The 21,890-nt window shown below is 41.6% G+C and overlaps 1 long non-coding RNA gene across 1 annotated transcript in view; it reads left to right on the top strand.

Annotated features, from left to right (window-relative positions):
- Window positions 1-21,890, top strand: part of LOC309851059 — a 45,660-nt gene extending 23,770 nt beyond the window's left edge. Inside the window, exons 2-3 of the long non-coding RNA XR_014304609.1 lie at window positions 10,775-10,909; window positions 20,895-21,890. This is a non-coding gene — a long non-coding RNA (uncharacterized lncRNA). The remainder of the gene's footprint in view (window positions 1-10,774; window positions 10,910-20,894) is intronic.

Genomic DNA, 21,890 nt, shown 5'->3' with positions numbered 1-21,890 from the left:
TAGCTTTAATTATGAGTGAGATCTGGAGTGCCTGAGTGGCTCAGTTGGTAAAGCAACCGCCTTCCGCTCAAGTCATGATCCTGGAGTCCCAGGATCGAGTCCCACATTGGGCTCCTTGCTTGACAGGGAGGCTTCTCCCATTGACCTCTCTCCTCTTGTGCTCTCTCTCTCGCTCTCAAATAATAGAGAAATAAAATCTTCAAAACAAATTATGAATGATTTTCTTTTTTTTGGTGGATTGGTTATTTGTGAGGTTTTTTTTTTTTTTTTTTTTGGTCCAAAATGCCTATTCATCTCATTCACATTTTTTCTGTGGGATTTGTTTGTCTTTTGCCATTGTGGATGCTGATTCATAAGACCTGTTTATTAATATTTGTATATATGTTTCCATAAGACTTGTGAATATTTTTGGGGTGTCAGTTTGATGTTTTGTGTTTTTTTTTGTGTGGTTTTTCATGTAGGAAAATTGAACTTTTTTTAAAGATTTTATTTATTTATTTGACAGACAGAGATCACAGGTAGGCAGAGAGGCAGGCAGAGAGAGAGACAGAGGGAAAAGGAAGCAGGCTTCCTGCTGAGCAGAGATCCAGATGGGGGGCTCGACCGCAGGACCCTGTGATCATGACCTGGGTCCGAAGGCAGAGGCTTTAACCCACTGAGCTACCCAGGCACCCCAAATTAAACATTTTATAAGCAGGATTGTAAAGGTGAGAAATGGAGGTAAAAGTCCAGATGCTTCACAGGAACAGCACCTTTCCTTTGGTATTGGTGGCTGGCTGGGATGAGATGAGGCTCTGGATACCAGGGGAAAGGATTGAGAACCATCTGGACTTGTTCGGAACAGATTTATGGAAAGAAAGCAGACTTGCTGGTTACAGAGCCCTGGGTTCTAATCCCCATGCTGCTAACACCCAGCAACCTAACGTTGGACAAGGCAACCATTGCCTCAGAGTCAGATTTAGTCCAGAGGATTTCTAATGTTTATTCCAGTTTCAATATTCTCTGCAACTGGGATGTACTGCCATCACATTGACATGAATCTGCTGCTGGGTATCCTCAGACAGAATCAGCATATCCACAACATGTGGGTCAACCTCAAAGCTCAGGAACTATCACGCCATTTGCAACTTTCTCTCTAGTCAGCTTTTCTGCTCATTTCCCTTTAATGGCCTTGGCTCAAAATATGCAGCTTGTGGGGAAGGGACAGGAAATTGCACAAACCCTCAGATGATCCTGGGTGTCTGGGGTTGGCAGAGTGGCAGAAAGGCAAGAACATGGCTTTTAGAGTCTGATGGGCTTGGCTCTGATCCTAGATCTGTCCCTCACCAGCTGCATGACTTTGGATGGGCTCCTGAAACTCACTGAGTGTCTGTCTCCTCCTCTGCAGAATCTATCTGCCTTTCTCCTGGACTGTTGTGACCATCAACACTAAACAAATAAATACTTTTACTCATTATAATAATATAATCCAGTGAGTATAAATATGCAATGCTTAATCAAAGCCTTGCATCTAGGAAGTGCTACAGAAGTATTTGTTGATTAAAGGAATATGCAATGTGGGAGAAAGGAACACTCCTGTGTATTGTTTGTGGGGTTTTGGTTTTAAATACTACAACACTTTTGGAGGCCAACCTAGCACTATTTTTCAAGAGCTTTAAAATTTGCAAGTCTTTTAAGCTGGCAATTCTAGTTTTAAGATTTTTTCCCCCTAAGAAAATAACAAGGGGGCACCTGGGTGGCTCAGTTGGTTGAGCGTCCAACTCTTGGTTTCAGATCATGATCTTAGGGTTATGGAATGGAGACCCTGCTCAGGATGGAGTCTGCTTGGGATTCTCTCCCTCTCTTTGCCGCCCCCCCCCCCCAAAATAAAGAAGTAAATCCAAATTAAAAAGAAAAGAAAGGAACCAGGCAAAGAATATATAAGGACATTTGATACCATAGTGTTTATAATAGTGAAAAAACTGACAACATTCTGAATGCACACTAATGGGGGATTGTGCAATCAAAGTATGGTTCACCCTCAGTGGATACGTGTAGCTACAGCACATGCTGGAAGAACATTTGGTTTAGAGAATAGGCCTTGATGTCTGTGATGAATTGAAGACTGGCCAGACGCTTGCTGGGTATGTGGACTTTGGCAAGTTTACTCAAAGTTCTCAAAACATTAATTTTTCCATTTGTAAAGTAATTATAATGGTGCTGATCTCCTTGGGCCAGAGAAAAATTGACAAATAGGACAGTTGCTGGTAGGCCACCAGGGCCCCAAAATGGCAAGAATGAGCAATTGACACAAAAAGATGCATGAAGTAAAATAATGCAAGCCAAAAAACCCATATGATCACATTGTTGTGAAAAATACACCTATACGTAGAATGTATGGAAAAGTTTTGGAAAGATATATGCAGACATGTTGATGGCGGTTATCTCAGCGAGGGTGTTGTGGATGGGTTTTGATTTCTTTTTGTTCGTGTGCATTTTCTGTTCGCTACTGTGTAATAGGATCATTCCTGCAGTAAAAATACATTCAGATTATGGGTATGTGTATGGTGTAATATCTAGAGTATTTGGGAAAGGATTTTTGTACTGTTTGGTACAGTTTGATGATCTTTCCTTTTTTTTTAAATTTTCAGATTTTTAATAAATTAATTCCATCAGTGAGAAGCATAGAGAACTCATGCCATTGGCAATCAGATTCTTTCTTTTCTGGGAACCATAAATATTAGGGTAGGAAGACAGATGTACTACTCTAGCAGAGCTCCCTCCATGTGGAATTATTAGTTTGATGATTTTTCAAAAAGAGAGATGACCCGATGGGCAGATTTAATTAGTCTAATCAAGATTTATCAGAAAATATGGGTGCCTGAGTGGTATAGTGGGTTAAGTCTCTACCTTAGGCTGAAGTCATGATCTCAGGGTCTTGGGATCGAGCCCCGCATCAGGCTCTCTGCTTGGCAGGGAGCCTGCATCCCCTCCTCTCTCTCTGCCTGCCTCTCTGCCTACTTGTGATCTCTGTCAAATAAATAAATACAATCTTTAAAAAAAAAGGTTTATCAGAAAAGAGTGAGCTCTGTCCCTTTTGGATGAGCTTGCATTATATTCCCATCAAGGGATTTTGTATACTGACTCCTTGGGTGTGTCTAGGAATGCAGGGTTGGAGTCATGACCTATAGTTCCCTTTGGGACATCACCAATGGTAAAAACAGTAACCAACATTTATTAAACCCTGACTGTTTACAGGCATGGTGCTAAGCACTTCCCATGAACTGTCCAATCGCAACAAGCCTGTATTATGAAGCTCTTTTTTTATCATTATTACATGGCTTAGGACATAGAACCATGGATTATCTTACCATAGGCTAAAATGTTTTTAACTCAGTGTTTTAACATAGGTTTAAAAAAATGCCCAAAGTTTCGTGGCCACTAAGCGCTATGACCAGGAGCTACAATATTCAAATATACTATCTCCCAGATAGAGAATTCGGACCAATGAGATACCTTGACAATACCCAAGGACACTTTTCAGCGACCAGCCTCCTGAGTCGATGAGATCATGAGTAAGTTTCTTTGTCAATAAAATGGCGACATTAAAGGTGCCCATTGTGAGGAATCCATGAGCAAGTGCATTACTCAGATGGAATAATATTTGTGTACTGTATATTTTGGCACTGTTTCCCACTGAGCTCTGTAGCAGAATCCTTCCCAGCAAGGGTCCAAGGGACCACCCCAATAAACCAGCACTGAAATGTCAGGTTCCCCGATTTGCTATCTCCATGCTTTCTTTTCCCAGATGTCATGATGACAACATTTCAAACAATGAAGATGCAAACTCTGGTTGTATGTGGTCCTTCTTTTGCTTTCCTGTGATGGAGCTGACCACTACCATCACCCTTGTGTGATCCTTCAAGCAGGCTTGCCCTTTCCTTTCTTCAGAGACAGCTCAGATGTTAATAAGGATAATGATAATGACCATCTTCAATATTTTGGTAATTTCAATAACCCCCTTTGCTGGAGTTAGGTACACTTAGTCGTTAGTGCTTGAAAGTGTCTATTAATTATGTTATTTATCATTTTTCTTATTTTATCTTCCTCAAGTATTATCTTGTCATACATTTTGGAGTGACAAGCTTTTTCTTGTGACGAGATACAGCATTATTAACCATAGTCCCCATGTACCCCACACAGGGACAGTTTTTTCCTGCATACATTTTAGTTTGCACATTCAACCTTAAAACAAGTTTATTCCTCTCTAACAAGACAGAATTGTGATGTGGTTGAGCTGCCACCTGACAGCAGCTCTCTGACTCCACAATCCAGACTGTAGGGCAGGCGTGTTATTTAGGATTTATCTAGAGATTAAGCAGCCATGTAAGACACAGTGAATCATATCTTCTGGCTCTGGGTCACACGGGTGTTGCCACATGCTATGTAAACATTAGCCTTATTCCAGTCTCCTAGGGGAAGACTGTTAAGCTTCATAACAAGAAAACGATGTTAAAATCCAGTAGAAATAAATTATTGCAAAAGCGAAAAGGCAATATGCTCGGAAACATCTAGAAACTCTCAGATATCTGGATTTATTATCCTAATGAATACTAGCAGTGTTTTCAAGGTTTCATCCAATTTTTTTTTTCTTCTCAGATGGAAAATTGGTGGAATTGCTTCTACCCCAGAATATGGTCCTCTCAGTTTGGGGGTGAATCTCCTTTTTTCCACTTCCCTCCATGAAGGTGGGACAGTGGGGCAAAGGGTGAGAAGGATTAGCAAGTAGTTATCAACCACTTCTTACATGCTAGGCACTGGTTCTGAATCTGAGAACTTTAATATGTTTTAACTCATTGGTAGTCAGTGTTTTTATTAGTCGGATGTCACAGATGACAAAGCTAAGACATAAAGGAGAATTTGCCCACATCATGGCAGAGCCAGGATTTAAACATAAGGGATCAGACTCTAAAACCTGCACATTATTCTGTTCCTTATTTGCAACCCTATTGCTCTAAACTGTAATTTCTCCTCATTACTTGTGGACCCCCCATTTGTGAACGGATGTCTGCCAGCTCAAATGTATGCATGTATGTATGTATTTAAAGATTTTATTTATTTATTTGACAGAGAGAGAGATCACAAGTAGGCAGAGAGGCAGGCAGAGAGAGGAGGAAGTAGGCTACCTGCCAAGCAGAAAGCCTGATGCAGGGCTTGATCCCAGGACCCCAAGATGATGACCTGAGCTGAGGGCAGAGGCTTAACCCACTGAGCCACCCTCAAATATATTTATAACACTTCCATCAATACTCATCGCTGTCCCAGTCCTTCTCAGACATGCAGTTGCACAAAGTGGCAAAAACACCTGCGGTGTCTAAAGGGAGCCAAGGTCACATCCGCCTTCTCGCTGTGGATCTCTGTAGTGCAAGCTGGTGTCCTCTCCGTGGTATAGTTAGTGCCGCATTTTCCACATTTTTGTTGTTGCTGCTGTTGGTGGTGATTTTGCTGTTTGAGGTGGCTTCTAGGAGCAACACTAAAATGCTGTTTGGTGTTCCCGAGTGCAAGAAAGCTGTAATGTATCTTCTGGAGGACGTAGGTGTGTGGGTGAGCTCTGTGGGGGCATAGGTTACAGCATTGCTGGCCGAGAATTCAACATGAGCAAATCAACTATATCTATGTCTATCTATCTATAATTTTTTAAAAAGATTTTATTTATTTGACAGACAGAGATCACAAGCAGGCAGAGAGGCAGTCAGAGAGAGAGAGGAAGCAGGCTCCCTGCTGAGCAGAGAGCCCGATGTGGGGCTCGATACCAGGACCCTGGGATCATGACCTGAGCCGAAGGCAGAGGCTTTAACCCACTGCGCCCAGGCGCCCTCGACAAAATATATTAAATAAACTGGCTTTAAACGGGAACACACATAAAACAGGGCTATGTCTTGATCGTCTGATGAAAATGTTATGATCAGAGACTTGCAAGAACCCAGTCTTGTATTTCCCCAAGGAGCAGTGGTTCAGTATTTACTGATTCAGGGTTCTCAGTGACTTTATAGACGACAACTACCGTGAATAATGAGAACCAACTGTATTTATATTGATTGTCCATGTATCTATCAAACTCAATGAAACTTCAACAATATTAAGATGTTTCATTGTGGTGAAAGCTCTCCAGGAGGGTGGGAAAACAATTCTTCAATTGAAATTGTCTCCCTTGCAGAGTTGGGTATCATGGGAGGCTATCATAAACCCCTGGGACACAATGGCCAGTGAAAGACAGCTATTATGAAGATGACAACATTTTGAATCATTTCAGGTAGGCTGGGACAGGCCAGCGAAGTGATTTCTAGTGCAGGCATTAAACCCACATGCCGTTCCCACCCTTCCAACAATAAAAAATCCAGACTTCATAAAAATTAAATTATATGTCAAAGTCCAGTGGAAATGAATCATTAGAGGAGGAACATTCAAAAAATGTCCTGTACAAGGCAGGAAGGTGAATTCACCACCTAGTTAGGGCCCAAGTATGTCTTATGATTTTATTTTGCAAAAGGTTTGCTCCTGCTGTTTCAAGTTTGACAGCTCAGAGTTGGTTCACTACGATTGAAATTACTGTGTATCATTCAAAGATTTAGACTTTCTCATCTTTGTGGTGGTTGGCTAGAGTCTGACCTTGAGACCCACCAGGGTTAATTTTCACAAAGAAATAAACCTGCAGAATTATGTATTTTTACAGTGATAAATAAAACTCAGACATGAATTAGTTTTTTCTTCTTTGTGAAGATGAAGAAATTAAGGCCCTGTCACCCACTGGGCCCCACCAGCAGGTGCACGAGGAAATCTCAGGTCTAGATCCCATGACTTCCATTCAGGATTCTCAATAGCCTACTGTCTCCCTAGAGCTGATGGAACAAATCCTACCTTCTTGGGAAAAAAGAAAGCTAGGGTGTCCTAGCTAGGGTAGATGTGAAAACAGTAGGCTGTCCCCCATTCATCTTCTCTACTCTCTCCAGAGGTGGTCAGCATTTAAGACATCTGAGCTTGGTGAATGCCTGAGTGGCCAAACAATGCACCATTAATCTAGCTAGCCACCTTCTGAATGCTTGAGATAAGTACCAAATGAGACTAAAAATGTATGCCTCAGTGCAAATCCTTCCAAGCTGGAAGAATCTTTCAAAGCATATCTCCCTGATCCGGGATAGGTTCTTACTCTGTGGCCCTTGACGTAATTGAAATACGTCCATTTACTGATTACTACGTACCAGGTACCATGCTATGTATGCCACATTTCCCATCATTTAGTGCTACAGAAGTTCTATGATTGCAACACGATCAGCAGCCCGCCGTACAGTTGAGGAAAGTAAAGCACAGGGATGCGTTCATCTTGTAGCTGATGGGTAATTAAAGAGGGCAAATTTGGAGACAGGTGACACGCTGCTGTGCCAGTATTTCCTGTCAGCAGCATGGTGTTCTAGATCTGGTATCCAGGAATGTAGGTAGATGAATCTGGCCTTGTAGTTAAACCTCATCTAGCTACTTAACCTCTTGGATCTTCAGGATTCTCTTGGGGATAATAATACCTACCCCGAGAGCAAGCTGTGCCAGGTATGTCTGTTATTAGAACCGTGTGTAACACAGTTTTAGGATTACCTAGTGGTGAATCAAAATGGTCCAACACTTATTTCTATGTGTGCATGAGGGAACTGGAGGTGGCCATGGGGCGGAGAAGATGTCTTTGGGTGGCTGCATGTATATGCTCTTAATGAAATAACCCTCCCAGCTTTCTAGAGATGGAGTGCTCATAAGTCCTTGATCATAAAGTCAACTCTTCTGAAAGTGGCACCTTTTCTTGAGAGGGTGTTTGCTTTCCTCCTCCTTGGATAGACCACGCTCCATGAATTCCCTGAATAGTTTCACTAGAAAAGCCAAGATCTGGGACATCTACAATCGACTCTCTGGACTGTGCCTGCGTCCCCTCCCACTGGCTGGAATTTTTTATGGGGAGTTGGGACAAAGGCCATTTTGTGGCGACTCCCTCTGACCCCTGCCCAGAACTGGCTCTCCCGGAATGTACTAATTGCTGCTGAACAAAAGGACGCCTGTGTCCCTCTCTACTCCGCGGCAGTGCATTGATTCTTTATGGTGTTGGTATCAAAACAGCCAGTGTTTCCACTCCGAGGGCTTTTCGCATCGGCAGAACACAGCACCTTGGTATCCTGCGCTCCCAGGGAAGTGAGTGTGAGGCTGTTGTGGGCAAGAAACGACAGGCTCCGTTTACCTCCCAGCCCGTGGAGGAAAACACCTTTGGCTGGTCACAAGGGCCTCTTTTGTCTCTATGGGTATGGGTAGCTGTGACAGACTCTGTGGCCCAACCCTGGTGTGGAAAACCAGTCAAACGTACTATTCAAACGTATTAAAACCACTCAAACATATCGAATCCGCCAGATGGATGTGGACCTACGAAAGAAACATGGGCCTCCCCAGAGAGGCTTTTAAAAAGAAGAACAAATGAAGGGCATGGAAACGGGGTAGACTGAACTCCTTCGTGAAAGTTTCTTGAAACTGTAAATCTGTAACAACACACAAAAAAGAAGATGGCGTTCCATTAGTCAGTAAGGGTGGAGGGCTGTTCTTGAAGATGGAGGGCAAGACGAAACAGCAGAAAAGCCACCCAGAGGATATTCTGGTGAAAGGCCACAGATGTACCGAAGGGTGGGAGTCCTGTGCCAGTCTTCTATAAAAACTCAGGCACAGATAGGACTCCTGGGCTCTCTTTGGGGACATAGCTTGAGAGCTGCCTTTGGAAGGCAAGGCAGCCCCTTCCCCCAACTCCTACTTCCAGAAGCAATGACTCTGGCATCCTGACTTAGATAGTGAGAGTGAGCACTGGGTGCTAAGAGAGAAGGAGGTGCCCCCAGAGGCTATTGAACCTGAAAAAGAGGGGCACCTGGGTTAAAGCCTCTGCCTTTGGCTCAGGTTATGATCCCAGGGTCCTGGGATCTGCTGCATGGGGCTCTCTGCTCAGTGGAGAACCTGCTTCCCTTCCTCTCTCTGCCTGCCTCTCTGCCTGCTTGTGATCTCTGTCAAATAAATAAATAAAATCTTAAAAAAAAAAAAAAAAAAGAAACTGAAAAAGAATGGAGACCTGCCCACAGCAGAAAACCCTACCTTATAATCACCAAGAGCGAAGTGCAGTGAAAGTAAGCCTCATCCACAGACAGACGTGGAGGGAATCCTCAGTATGAAAAGAAGCGTAAGAACGACCATTCCAGACAGACGAACTTCAGAAGGAGAACCACTGAGCATGACAGGGTGTATGTGGGGGGAATCATCCTCCAAGGAAATTGTGAAAACAGAAAAATACTTGAAGATAAAGATAAATTGATTAATCAATGTCTGATGATGGGTTAATTGGATGGTCAGTAGAAGAATAGCTGAAATAAAAAAAGACCCAAGTAGAAATTCTATAAATTTGAAAGATGATTTTTAAAACTTTTATACATAGAATAAATATGTGAAAAATAGATCCATGATTCAAACGGTTGAACCAAGAAATTCTCCTGATTTAAAAGAATTTGGGGGACACCAGGGTGGCTCAGTTGGTTAAGCATCTGACTCCTGGTTTCAGCTCAGGTCTTCTTCTCAGGGTGGTGAAATTGAGCCTTGTATCAGGCTCTGTAGTCAGCACAGAGCATGCTTGAAATTCTCTCCCTCCTTCTCCTTTCCTCCCTCTCATGCACGTGCTCTTGCTCTCTGAAATAAAATAAATAAAATCTTAAAAAAATAAAAAAATAATTAATTTTTAAAAATATGATAAAAACATATTCAGTGGGGTTGGGAAATGTTTCCTGGGGTCAGAGCACCTTAGTTCCGGTCCAGGTTCTTCCAGCAGTATGACTTTGGCCAACTCACTGAAACTCCCTGGGCTTCATTTTGGTTTCCTTTTTTGTGAAGAAATGAGACCGAACTGTATAATTTTTGAGTTTCCTTAGATTTCTAATATTCTTTGCAGAGCAAGAAGAGGAGGTCAGTGATGAACTTTTTCCAGAAGAAAAGTACAAGTATATATACTTTTCACTTCCTGTGGAACAAAATCTTGGTTCCAGAATAAGATAGAAAGAAAAATAGAGCCACTTGACATTTCTTCTAGTCCTAAATTCTACTATTTCTTTATTTGTGTAACTGTCGAAGTTAAATTTGGGGTGGTCTATATGTGTGGCTACTGTGAAACCGAAGTAAGCCAAGTAAAAATGCACTAATTGTCTCCTTTCTTGAGGTCTTGTGTTGGCCTGAGCCCCTTCTGGTGGACCTAGGAGAGCCTGGGGCATCTCTAACAAACATACCACTCATTAAATATTAGCTTATATTTTAGTTTATATTTAAACCCAAGAACACATTCTTAAATCTCACAGTTATTTTTTTTTTAAGATTTTATTTATTTATTTGACAGAGATCACAAGTAGGCAGAGTGGCAGGCAGAGAGAGAGAGAGAGGAGGAAGCAGGCTCCTGCTGAGCAGACAGCCCGATGCGGGACTCGATCCCAGGACCCCGAGATCATGACCTGAGCCGAAGGCAGCGGCTTAACCCACTGAGCCACCCAGGCGCCCTCACAGTTATTTTTAATTAAACAAATATCTGAGTGGAAAACAGGTAAAGCCTCCCCTTTGACCCAGTAGCCTCAAGCTCTGGGTTGTGTGATATTTCATAACATACCCTAGTCCCTCTTGACTGATGTCATCACTTGAAGTCCCATGTAAAGAGTCCACAATAATCCATATCGGCTGTTCTGGTTTCCAGGCAGAGGATGATGGCGTGCTTTCTCTTGCCACACCCGATGTCATGCCTGATGGATCTCACCAAGACTTAAGAGCCAAGCATCCCCAGACAGCTAACACTAAGTAAAAACCAGGTTTCTTATGAAGAAGCAAACTGGTAAGTATCCGAGAAGGGTAGAATCAAATTCTAACACCATCATATAGTAAATGCTTAACTCTGTACAGACTAATTTAGCTCTAAAATCTTGGTTTTTTTTCTCCCCTTTAAAATGGGGTTAATAATACTGCCCCCTTTGTACAGGATTTTTGAATTTCAATGACATAATAGAGGTGAAGTACACCATCCTGTGTGGGACATAGGACCACTCAACATATACTTGCTATTTTGTAGTAATTTTGTCTTAAGCAAATTCAAGTTTCTTAAGGGACTCAGTAAAATTTTATAGATGGAAAATTTTTCAGTCAGTGTGCAAACAAAGTAATTCTCTCATCCATTGCCAAATCCAAGGTTGTAAAAATTTACTACTATGCTTTCTTCTAAGAGGTTTATGGTTTTGCTTTTGTATTTAGGTCGTTGGACCATTTTGGTTAATTTTTGTATACGAAATGAGGTAGGTGTCCAACTTCATTCTTTTGCCTGTGGATACCCAGTGGACCCAGGACAGTTTGTGGAAGAGACTGTTTTCTTTCCCATCAAATGATCTTGGCACACCTGTTGAAAATCCACTGCCCATAGATATCTGAGATTTTTTCTGGACTCCCAGTTCTATTTCATAGAGTGTATTTTTCCTTATGCCTGTATGACACTGTCTTGATTACTGTTGCTATGCAGTAGGTTTTGAAATCGAGGAGTGTGAGTCTTCTAAAGTTCTGCATTTTTACTTTTTTTTTTTTTTTTTTTGGCTATTTTGGGCTCCTGGGGATTCCACATAAATTTGAGGACCGGCTTTTGCATTTCTGCAAAAAAGGCCATTGGAATTTTGAAAGGGATTGCATTGACTCTGTAAATCACTTTGGATAGTCTGCCATCTTAACAATAACCAGTCCAGGAATGTGTTTGCTTTCTATTCATTTAGGTCTTGTTTCATTTCTTTCAGTAATACTTAGCGGCTTTCAACTCACAGCTCTTCCACCTCCTTCGTTAAATTATGCCTACGTATTTTATATTTTTGGGTGCTGTTGTAAATGGAATTGTTTTATTCATTATCTTTTCAGGTTGTTCGTTGTCGGTGTATGAAATCACAAACGATTTTTGGGTGTTGATCTTGTGTCCTACAACTTTGCTGACTTCATTTGTTGCTCTAGAAGTTTTTCTTTGGGTTCTTTGGGATTTTCTGAATATAGGGTCATGTCACTTGTGAATAGAAGTAGTTTTACTTCTTCTTCTCCTATCTGGACACATTTTATCGCCTACCTGCTCTGATTAGAACTTCTAGTACAATGTTGTGTAGCAGGAGTGAAAGTGGGTATCCTTGTCTTGTACTCTATATTAAGAGGAAAACATGCAGTCTATCACTATTGAGTGTGATGTTAGTTACAGTAAATGCTCTTTATCCTGTTGAGAAAGTTACTTTCCACTACCAGTTTTCTCAGTGGGATTTTTTTTTTTTTTTAACCAGGGCAGGGTGTTAGATTTTGTCAAATATTTTTATGCATCAATGGAGATGATCATGTGTCCCCCCCCTTTGTTCTATTAATGTAGTGATTTACATCAGTTGCTTCTTAAATATTGAATCACACTTGAATTTCAGGGATGAATTTCTTGATCATGCTGTATAGTATTTTTGTCACATTTGGATTGCTAGCATTTTGTTGAGGAATTTTGCATCTATATTCATAAGGGATATTGGTGTGTGGCTTCCTTTTCTTGTGTTGTGCCCATGCAGCATACTCTTATAGTTTACCAAAAATCCAAGCTGCTTCAGACACTAGAAACAAAATTTTTGTCCAATTGGTATATTATTATGCAAAACCCCAGGAAGGATGACAACCAAGATCTGGTTTCTTGATCCCTGTTGTTTCTCAGTGATGATTCTCAAGAAAGATACTGGTTTGTGCAATGAACATCAAGCATTCAACCCTCCTCTCATCTATTGAGTTATGTTCAGAAGAGTTGTACCATGTTGTCAAGTGCTTCTCAAACTTTAGTGCACATACAGCTCACCTAGATGTGCCATAAAACTTAGGATTCTGTCCATTTGTCCTAAAGGCATACTCTTAGGCTCTGCATTTCTTATAACCTCTCAGGGGATACTGTGGCTGGTGGTCTACAGACCACACTTGGAGCAGTAAGTCTGCAGCCATGGGTTAGGTGGGGGTGAACTCATGCTTGCTTTGATTACTAATTACCTGTAAACAAAATCCTCCCATCATGAAGGCAGCCATGCTAAAGCAAAAATTCTTCAGAGGGTGCTCCAGGACTATGCCTGTGTAAGAAGAGCAAGGATTTTGTAATGTGGTATACTTGTGATATTCACATGAACTAAGCCATTGGCCTGTGCAGTACAATTTGTTTCTTCTATCCCATTGACGGCAAACACGATCAGGCCATAGCAGCACTGTGCAGCTGACGAAGCTTTCCTACAGCATGTCTAGCTTCTGCTTCTGGTGGTCTATTTTGGAAAATCAAGGCCCCTCCCTGATCTCATGGGGCTCAATGCCTCCTGCTGCTACTTCCTGCTCATGTCTCAACATTGGGTTGAATCTGTTACAAGTCACTCCAATGTCCACTTTTTGGTAGGAGCTAATCAGGTCGACTCATGGTGACACTGGTAAGGGGCAGGCTCATATGCAAGTCCTGAGAACCCTGAGCATGAGTAGGGGAGGGATTTGTGCTTAGCAGCTGTCCTGGCATGTTTCCCTCCACATCCTTTCTCTGTTCTCTCCCTTCTAGTTCCTGCCCAAGCACAGGCGGGGGCCACCATGCCTCCCTCCTCTTCCAGAGTAATCTTTTCTTCCATCCCAGTTGTAGTTTGTGTTTATCAGGAGCTTCACTTACTGTAACTAGTTTTGGATAACACTTCTGTCACTTCCTTTATCCCAAGGTTATGTCCTGAAAAGGGTACCACAACCTTTCATATTATTTCTATGTTTTGTAGAAAAATATCGACTAAAAAGTAGAATGCCAGAATGTGTTTTCTTCTTGAACAGATCATTACAAGCCTATCCCTGGGTGACAGGACAGTGATGAGCAACTTTGGGTTTGAATGCTAAAATGTGGGCAGGAATTCCTTGGGAGGAAGGGATAGGAGAAGACAAATCAACACCATCTAGGCACATTAGAGCCACAGTCTTCAAAATATGGAGCTCATGTAAACTTAAACATTTTTTGGAAAAATTTTGTACTCTCTTGCACTTTTTAAACTTGATGTGCAAAAAAACCCCTATAAGTTTAAGTAGTTGCAAAGAAATAATTTTTATGTACTGTCAGTATTGATAAAGTTGTTATATCATTGTTTTTAATATATCCAGTTAAATACATAATGAATGATATCCACCCCATCACCCATTTAAAAATAATCAAAAAAAGATTATTTTTTCTTTTTAAAGATTTAATTTGAGAACAAGCTTTTCTTAATGGTTAGAAATTTTACATCAATTCTTTGAGCTCATTTTCCTATTCCACTTCCTCCACAAAAATGCATTTTAATGTAATGTGTATTTAGGCTTGGAAAATCTCCCATTGACCGCCCTCTTGTGTTTCTCTCCCAAAATTTGTTTATAAATGAAACAAAAAATATAAACAAAATAGAAATATGTATATAAGTGAAATTTAATGATTTAAAAATCTTTATAACTCCATTAAATAAGGCTCCAAATAGAAAAATATCAAACTTTTAATTACTGGTTTACTATTCACCTAAAAACCAGAAATTTATCCCATTATGAGACTCTCAAAGCAACATTTTACTGGAAATGCACACTTACATGAGATGGATGGGACATGATTTACTTATTTTACTATTAGCACACATAGCACAGGTAAACTGAGCTGAATTTCACTGTTATTTCTGTGCTAATGTCTCATTTTTAATGGATGCTGACTGATATTGAGAAATTTTGTTCACACAAATTAGATGGGGCTATAAGGACAATGCTTATATCAATGTTACTCAATTTAAAATATAACTCTTTCTGAGTGATATGTCCCAATTAACAAGGTCATCAATCATCAAAAATTATTTGATGGATAGACAACTGTTTAGTTCTTCCTTCAATTTTGTAGGAAATGAACTAAAAATCACTAGATTGGCAAAATTATTCATTATCTAATTATTACAGTGATATCTTTTCTGAACCACTGCCAAGTCTTTGGGATTTACCTTCATTTGGTACCCTGGATTGTTTCACACCTGAGGCCAATACACTATTAAAAGTAAGAAGGGTCTTAGTGAAAGGGTGAGGGAATGAGGAGGACCCCTTGACCCTGCTCCCCTCAAGGCAATCAGTTGTAGGAATTAGTTGTAGGAAGCCGAAGACTGGAAATTGATGCTTAGTGCTGACATGCCCCCTTGGAAAGTATACCAATGTCTCCAGTAGGCTTGTTTACTAGTCTGGAAGTCTCCACTGGGCTGGAGAAAGCTGCTGTGTTGCACCTCAGCTGGTGACCCAGACCCAGCAGACACTCCTGTCCTTCTCAATTCTCTGCGTTTTCTGAGAATGACCCTCACACTCACTGTGACCCCGTCCTCTGCAGTCTCTTCTTGGCTCTCTTAGATAACCTCCCCAAAAGAGTGCAGCACCCAATGAGTTATTTAAACTTCCTGGAAGTGTGCTTCAGTTATATAGTTCCATTGTTATTTCTAAGTTGTGTGCTTGGAAGTGCACAAGAACTCTAGGGATAGAGAACCAGGGGAAGAAAGATCAGCTCTAGCACTCATAAGAAACCCTGATCTAAATTAGGCCTTGGGCCAATATGCCTTAAGCTGAGAGGACAGAGAAAACATTTTTTAAAGAAAGTCTAGTTATTTAAAAATAGTTGTCACCTTTCAAGAAGCCTTGGTCATTTTCTGTAAGAACTGATGACTTCATCCAATCTTGTGGCTAAGTTGCAGCCACATGTAATTAAATTCTGTCTTGCCATGTTTCTGCTGCAAGATAATGCGATGCTTCTTTTCCTGCTAAGCTGCTGTGGGAGTGGGAGGCCAGGAGAAAATAGCCACCACGTGTGGCTGTGGAGGTTCAGGAACCTTCCACCGTTACACTTCCCTTGTTCTGCAGGAACAGTGATGTACTCCTCTGAGGAAAAGGGGAGCTCTTATTTCACCTGTGTTCCCATTTAATTTGCACAACCATCTGTGAAGGTGGTGTTACGCTCCCCACTTAATAGATAAGGAAACCAGGTCTCAGAGAGGTTATGACTTGGTCATTGTCATTCACTAGTGGAGGGCAAAACCAAGACTGCTGGTTGGGTCTGTCTTATTACTGGGGCTATGCTCTTACTAAGAGGGATGGGGGCACCTTAGGTAAAAAACATCTCCCTAGCTGTGGTCACTGCCTTGGATGGGGGTGTGGGAAGCCATCATGGTAGATGACTGTGGTCTTCAGAAATGCCTAGCAGATGTGTGTCTAGAGCAGTGTTTCCCAACCATTTCTGCACCACAGCCTGTAGAGAAGAGGAAAGCAGGCATTTGGGTTACACAGAAGCATTCCAAGCTAGAGGCAAAAGGCCAAACATCCTCCCAGCTGCTGAAGGCAGCACATTTCTGACCCATCTAGAGCATGGCTGTCCGATCCACAGTGCACAAGTGCAACTCAGACGCTGTCCTTGAGGACCAGCCACCATGGCAGTGGGGTCTCTGTGGAGCTGCATTCCTTCATGGGATAAGCAATAGATGATCCCTTTTTGAATTCATGGTCACAGCCTTGTGTTCTCAGAGCACTGGCGATTTTGAATGGTAGGGTGGAAGAAAACAGGAGGACACATGTTTCTTGGGCCACTGTAATACCTCTTGTCCCTGGGGGAGGACAGGTGGCCCGAGACCACTCACAGATCATAGAGTTGCTCACTGTCTTTCTCCTTTCCTTTTAACTGATTGGCAATTCAATCAATTGAAAGAAAAGGAGAGTGCTGTTTTGAATAAAGTGAGAAGAAATAATACAGTGTGGAGTTGATGATTCTCACTTTAGACTCAAATGATTCCTAAGGGAGTAGAGAATACATAGGTATATGTATGTATATGTGTAGGTATGTGCGCACACACACATACGATAGAGAGACAGAGATAGAGAGGTAAGAGAGAATATACAGGTGTATATTCTCAGCAGATGTGTGTAAGCAGGCTCCAGGTATTTATCCAAATGAGAATATATCAGAGTATCTTGAGGCATGATGAAATTTGTTTTTTGGTTCTAACTATTATCTTGAAAATTCTTTTGTAGGGAAACCTTAAAGCAGTGAGGGATGGATCCTTTGTAGCCAGGGTCCGATCAAGCAGAGGGAAGATGGAACTACCTAGGTAGGCTTTGTTCAGAGATAATATGTCCATCCCTGCTCAGTTTCCCTGGATGAACTACTTGCAGAAGACTAGAAATAAAACTCCAGGAAGAATGCTCACACCAGGCCTCTTGGGCGTAGGAAAGACATCCAAAGACACTGGTGATGGGTCTCCCAAATCTGGCGGCGGGGCGGGGGGGGGGGGGGAACAGAAGAGACTAAAAATTCCTCCTGTGGTGAGAATGCAAGCTGGTGCAGCCACTCTGGAAAACAGCATGGAGTTTCCTCAAAAAGTTGAAAATAGAGCTACCCTACGACCCAGCAATCGCACTACTGGATATTTACCCTAAAGATAAAAATGTAGTCATCCGAAGGGGCACATGCACCCAAATGTTTATAGCAGCAATGTCCACAATAGCCAAACTATGGAAAGAAGCCAGATATCCATCAACAAATGAGTAGATAAATAAGATGTGGTATATATACACAATGGAATACTATGCAGCTATCAAAAGAAATGAAATCTTGCCATTTGCAATGACATGGATGGAACTAGAGGGTATTATGTTGAGCAAAGTAAGTCAATCAGAGAAAGACAATTATCATATGATTTCCCTGATATGAGGAATTTGAGAGGCAAGGTGGGGGACTTAGGGGGTAGGGAAGGAAGAAATGAAACAAGATGGGATCAGGAAGGAGACAAGCCATAAGAGACTCTTAATCTCACAAAACAAACTGAAGGTTGCTGGGGGAGGTTGTATGAAGAGGATGGTTGGGTTATGGACATTGGGGAGGGTATGTGCTCTGGTGAGTGCTGTGAAATGCACAAGCCTGACGATTCACAGATCTGTACCCTGGGGCGAATAATACATTACATGTTAATAAAAATAATAAAAAAATTCCTCTTGGATACTTAAGAAAAAATCAAACTTACTTTGAATTAGAAATATAAGTAAATATTTTTAAAAATCCCATTCACAAGCAGGAAAAACAATAACTTATTTACCATGTAGGTTTAGAAATACCTCTGTCAAACAAAGGAAATCAAAAGACAGAATGTGTTCTTTGCCTTTAAAAATCCCCTGATTATACTGTACACCTGAAACTAATAAAACACTATATGTTAGTTGTACTTCAATTTAAAAAGATCAAAGATTAAAATAAGGGTCATTTAAACAAAACTTTCTTATTGCTCAAATCCAGGCAAACTCCTTTGCAGTAAAGTTTGTATGGATTCTCAGACTTCACCCTAGATTTACTGAATCAGATCCTCTTGGGATGAGACCCTGAAATCTGCATTTTAAAAGCTCTCTGGGCAATTCTGATGTGTCATGCTCAGTACTTGGGAATGTTCTAGCCAAGGAAAGATGTCTGTGCATTGTGACTCAGATGAGCTAATTATCGGCTTATGAAGAGCATTGGTATTTTTATGAGCACTCTAGAGAAGTGTGGAGTGGGGGAGGAGAGATGATGTTGATTCCAGGCAAGCTTGAATTCTGTTGGTTTGCATTTGGTTGCATCTGTGAAATTCTGGCCTAACATTCTGACATGAAAGGCTGTAGTGTAAGTACCACTCAACTCCATGTCCTACCTGGCCTCCATGTCCCAGAGAACACACCTCAGTTTCCATTTTAGTCTGATCCCTTCATCACTGAACTAAAGGCATCCAAAGGCTCAAGAGCCGCCTCTAAACCAAAGCTCCACATTCATGGTTTATATGGTTCCCTCCACACTCCTGGTTGGTAGACTTTTGACTCTTTCTTTCCCCTCTCTGTCTCCTCCCGAGCTTGGGAACTTCATCTTGGCTGCTGCAAGGGACAGAAAGAGTTATGCATGTCTGAAAGGGGTACAAAATGCTTTTCTACCTCAAGCATGAGTGCTGGTCTGCCTCCTTTCAGCTTTTCAATATCTCAAACAGATTTCCTTCCATCTTTGCTATTCAACTTATTTGCATACTAATTTGGCTTGTTTCTATTCAAATCATCATGGCCTTCTAGATAATTCTCAGGAAATTTTCCCTGAAGAATTTGGCAGTGAGTGGCCAGAAAATTGGGGCCATCCATGAGATGATTCCTAGCCTGTGTTTTAGGCTCTTTGGAAAACAGAGATACCCAATTAACTTGAATAATGAGGGCTATGGGAAGGAGAATGTACAAATAAGAAATCTCATGGAAATGGGAAAATATTTTCAAACTGGAGAGTCACTGAGGATGCAATAGGACCTCAATGACAAGGTCTTATTGCTCCCTGGCAGTCCAAATCTATGATTCTAGAATTTTGCACCATCAGATATGCTGACTCAGCTACTCTCTATTTGACACAAAATCAAACATTCCAAGAAAGAGGATCTAGTTAGGTTGGCCTTTGTGCTAGGTCACCTCAGTCTGCTGGCCAGACTACAGATTGGCTACCTTTGAGCTAAGTGCCCACCTGTGGTCTAATCAGCTATAGCTGGGGAGTGCTGGATGGGGGTGAATAGGATATCACAGGAAGCGTGGCCACCATTATAGGATGGGTTTCCAAGAAACCAACCCTGAGGATTAGTGTGAAAATCATTGATCAGAAAGTGTTCTCCTGGAAAAACTAGTAGGGAAATGAGGAAGTGGGATCTGGATATCTAGATGGGAAGTCAGGGGAAGCAGGAGTATCAAGTATTGGTATCAAGCCAAATCCCAGGAGGGTAGGTTTGGTTTAACCCCAGAGGGGGAGCTCTGGAGACAGGGTGGGTCACTTCTCAGAGTTGTCCCAATGAGGGCAAGGTAACTGGGGTATTTATAACCCTGAACTCATTTATCTTTGGGCAAGGGTTGGCTCAAGGCACAAATTCCTAGACATTTCCAGCTTTTCTTAAGTTGGCAAAGTAGATGCTGTTAGCCAAAGGCAGTCCTTCTTCAAGGAGACGTAGAGTCCACTGTTACAGGGGAAAGCACACTAACAGGCTGTGCTTAAGAAATGGTCAAAGCAGGAGTGCCGGGGTGACTCAGTCGGTTAAGCATCCACTTCCCACTCGGTCATGATCTCAGGGTCCTGGGATCGAGTCTCACATTGGGCTCTCTGCTCAGGGGGGGAGTCTGCTTCTCCCTCTGCCCCTCCCCACTGCTCATGCTTTCTTTCATGTGCTCTCTTTCTCAAATAAAGAAATAAAATCTAAAAAAAAAAAAATGGTCGAAGCGTGTGAGGGAATGTGGACTGTAGCACTAATAGCGTCTGCTATAGCCAGCTCCGTTTTTATTTCCACAACCTTTCCTCAGTTTAAAGAGCTACATGATATTCCATGTTACCTATACACTAACCTTTTAGTAATCTCTGGCTGGAAGTCCTCTTTAGGGGACTCTCACCACACTGGATCCTGCCCCATGGGGCTTTCCCATGTCCTAGACAGTAATTTCTTTAAAGATGGGAACAGGGACCCACTTACAGCCATACAAACATTAAACCACTTGCTCTCTAGGAAAAAGGTATTCATATATACACACACAACTTTATTATATGTTTTAATGATATAAAGGATAGCACACAATTTGTAAATAATAATAAGCCATACAATACTCTGTGTTGTAAGTTCCACATAGCCAATTGATTTTCACAGAGTGCTTTTATTGATTTTTGCTAAACTCTTCTATCTCTGGCCAACCTTTAGTCGCAGTTGATGAACAAGGGGAGTTCCAGCCTGAATGCTTTCTGATACATCCTTTTATGTTAACAGGTAAGACAAAAATGAAGATGTGTGTTGGAACTTCACTCAACAGCATGAATGACTTCCAAAATGATTCTTGTGACTAAGGTTGGAGACACATTATTTCTGTCCTCATAGGACTCATAGTCTCATGGGAGAGAAGACATAGAAAGACCTATGACAATGGGATAATGACTCTGATGGAAACAGAAGGAAAGGGAGCCCCATGGGAGCCTATCGCTTCCCACTTGATCAGGAGGGCATAGCAAAAATGTAATGCTGGGCATGTCATTTAACCTCTAGGATCACAGTTCTTCACCTGCTAAACAAGGGAGCTAGAAGATGGTATTTAAACTTGGCTGAGTCTATGTACCTTTGGATCTCTGGATGTACTCCCAACAAGACGTGCCCTGCAATATTATGCTATGAGAAAGTCTATTCAGTTAAAAAAGCTGATGGTGATACACACCCTACAAATAGCTTAGTAACAAAAGCAAAACATAACAGTGACAGCTGATATCACCTTACTAGGATTGTAAATGATAAAATTCTCAACGGATGCATCATACGCTCAATCAAGTTTCCCAGTCAGTCCTCTGTGAAGCACTCTTCTGTAAATATGAGTGTTGCATTCTGTACGTTAAGTCAACATGGATCCTATTTCCAGTTATAGGTTAACATTGCTGTTTCCAAAAGTACTGACAATCAGCACGGCACTCAAGGAAAATACAGCCATTGACATGGATGTCACGAATTTGAATGAAACGATGCGCATCTGTTTCTGAGTAATTTCTGAGAACCAATGATAAAGAATACATTTTAAGGGGCGCCTGGGTGGCTCAGTGGGTTAAGCCGCTGCCTTCGGCTCAGGTCATGATCTCAGGGTCCTGGGACCGAGTCCCACATCGGGCTCTCTGCTCAGCAGGGAGCCTGCTTCCCTCTCTCTCTCTCTGCTTGCCTCTCTGCCTACTTGTGATCTCTCTCTCTCTGTCAAATAAATAAATAAATAAAAATCTTAAAAAAAAA

This window comes from Mustela nivalis (assembly GCF_964662115.1).
Source record: "Mustela nivalis genome assembly, chromosome: 17".
NCBI lineage: Eukaryota > Metazoa > Chordata > Mammalia > Carnivora > Mustelidae > Mustela > Mustela nivalis.
The sequence above is the reverse complement of the archived record's forward strand: the minus strand, read 5'-3'. Positions and strand labels throughout refer to the sequence as shown.